Source organism: Palaemon carinicauda, chromosome 1 (genome assembly GCF_036898095.1).
Source record: "Palaemon carinicauda isolate YSFRI2023 chromosome 1, ASM3689809v2, whole genome shotgun sequence".
Lineage (NCBI taxonomy): Eukaryota > Metazoa > Arthropoda > Malacostraca > Decapoda > Palaemonidae > Palaemon > Palaemon carinicauda.
In genome coordinates, this window is record NC_090725.1 from 295,599,048 (window position 1) to 295,601,547 (window position 2,500).

At 34.7% G+C, this 2,500-nt stretch overlaps 1 protein-coding gene across 3 annotated transcripts in view; it reads right to left on the bottom strand.

Annotated features, from left to right (window-relative positions):
• LOC137657915 (cyclic AMP response element-binding protein A-like) overlaps window positions 1-2,500 on the bottom strand; it is a 236,176-nt gene that overhangs the window by 87,156 nt on the left and 146,520 nt on the right. The gene's annotated exons all lie outside the window — the stretch shown is intronic.

Sequence of the window (2,500 nt, forward strand, 5' to 3'; positions counted from 1 at the left end):
CTAAAAAGCGTTTTTAAAATTATGGCCAGTTTCCATTTTAAGCCATAATCGATTATAACTATACTCGACTATGATTGATCACGTTTGGTTTTCAGTTATATAACGGGATTACGTCCATCAGAAATCTATAGAGGACCAAAGTCATGAGTTGTTAATACCCACGTGGGGAAGTGGTTCACAGAGACTGATAACCATTTTTACGCAATGCTTCTATTTCATCAAGACAGGTGTGTTTCTGGTTTCCTAACTTCCATCAAAACTAGTTTAAATTTACTCCATTGAATTTGTTTACATTGCGGGAGAAGACTTTGCAGGATGATACATTTTACTCATTCTTCAACCTTCATGTCTTGAATAGAATGAGAGAGAGCGAATTTAGTAAACACTTGTTCATTCTAATATTCCTATTTGGTATGAAAAAGTATTAGAATGAAAAAGCGTTGTGTATATATATATAGTATATACATACATATATATATATATATATATATACATATATATATATAATATATATATATATATATATATATATGAGAGAGAGAGAGAGAGAGAGAGAGAGAGAGAGAGAGATTGATTGATTTAAAGTTTTCAGGCATCCTGAGAGAGAGAGAGAGAGAGAGAGAGAGAGAGCCAACATACTCGAAGACCACTTGCTGCTAAAATATTTCCCGTTCCTTAAGTTTATAAAACTACGCAAAATTAAAAACAATAAAAAAGAAAAAAACGAATAATAAAGCCATGAAAAATAATTGCACCGGCAGTTTACTAACTGTCGACGCTGGAGCGAATCACCATCATTCTCGACAGGTGTTTCAGAGCACAGGTGGGTTGTACACAACAAGTGCGCCGTACATCTGTTTTCAGCCGGCTTTTCACCAGACACAACCATCGGTATACGTGCTATTCAATTATTTACAACCTCTATGCGCTTTGCTTTACTAGAACCGTCCAGTTTGAATACAAAGTACGTCAATAATTATGAGATACATTAATATTAAGGTTAAAAAATCAGCATTGAATGAAAGTGAAAAAAAAAATCTATAATAATATAGATTATTTACAACCTCTATGCGCCTTGCTTTATTTAAGCAAAAATTATGAGATACATTATTATTAGGGTAAAAAAATCACCAATGAATGAAAAAAAAAAATTCTACAATATAGAATTACAATGATGTTAGACCGCTGGATTAAAAGGCTGCACATGAAAAAAATTGCTAACACTGGAATTAGTCGAATAGAAGAGTGTTTTATTCCTTTAAGTTCCGTGACTAGTGTTACCATAGCACTGTTTCCGCAGTATTTCATCCATCATTCTTTGCGAGATGTCAGTGGGTTTTATCATAAGATGTCATATATAATGATACTTTAGTACCATGATACCATTCATCTTACACACACCATTAATAGTCTCAGCTGAATTTGAAAGGGAAGATATTATGAGGCATAACAGAAAAATGGTAAAAAATTTAATATTGGTGGAAGGCTGCATTTGGGTGTTTTGAGGTGGTTTGGTCGTGTGGAGAGACTGGAAGATGACAGGTCGAAAAGAGTAAATGGAGCAGAAGGGATGGGGGGAAGGAAGTTAGGGTGACCTGAAAAAATGGAGATATGGAGTAAAAGAGGCAATGGAAAGGAAGGGTCTAAGTATCCTAAGGCAATTATTATACATGATTAGTGTACGCGACCCTACCCTTTTCTAACTACAACCCCTCTCTCCAGGCTGTAACTACTTTCTCTCCCCTCTACCCGAGGGACGAGGAGAGACCGAGTAGTTATAAGTCTTGCCATTAAGTGTGACCGGAAATAAATATATTTATATATATATATATATATATATATATAGCCAGACACTTTCTGTTTATTATATAGGGGAGCTAAGAGGTGAAAGAGGTACATGTACAGGAGTTTGGATGCCATACTGGCGATCCTTGTATGTAGAAGAAATAAGAAGCTGCTGGGATTTAGGAAGTTTAATGCACAGGGGATTCAGCCAGAATTTAGCAGTTTCAGTGTAGGTTTAGCAATGATCAGTGCCAGGTATTTTCTCGAGTGACGCTCCCGATTAAAGGAGAGTAATTCAAGTTCTCCCGATTAAAGGAGAGTAATTCAAGTTGCTATGTTATTGTAAATGTTAAAGAAATAAACAAATCTAAGAATCAAATTACTAGAAAAATTGTTTTGAATATTAATACACGGGAATTGATAAAAAAAAAATATACAATGCTGTTGGACTCCAGCAACCGTTAATTACTTAAATAAATGTGCATCTTTTTAATTTTCTAAGGCAAAGAGGTTGACGCATGCGCCAAGAGCTGTTTAACCAAATACCCTTGACACTTTCAGGTTTCGATGAGTTTAAAATATGCCATTTAATATAGTCTGGCAAAACACTTCATATCAATACGAATCAAGACTCAGACAAATTAATTTGTCTAATAATATATCACTTCCAAGAGACATCCTAAGATCATACAAAGGACTCGGTTAAGATCTGAAT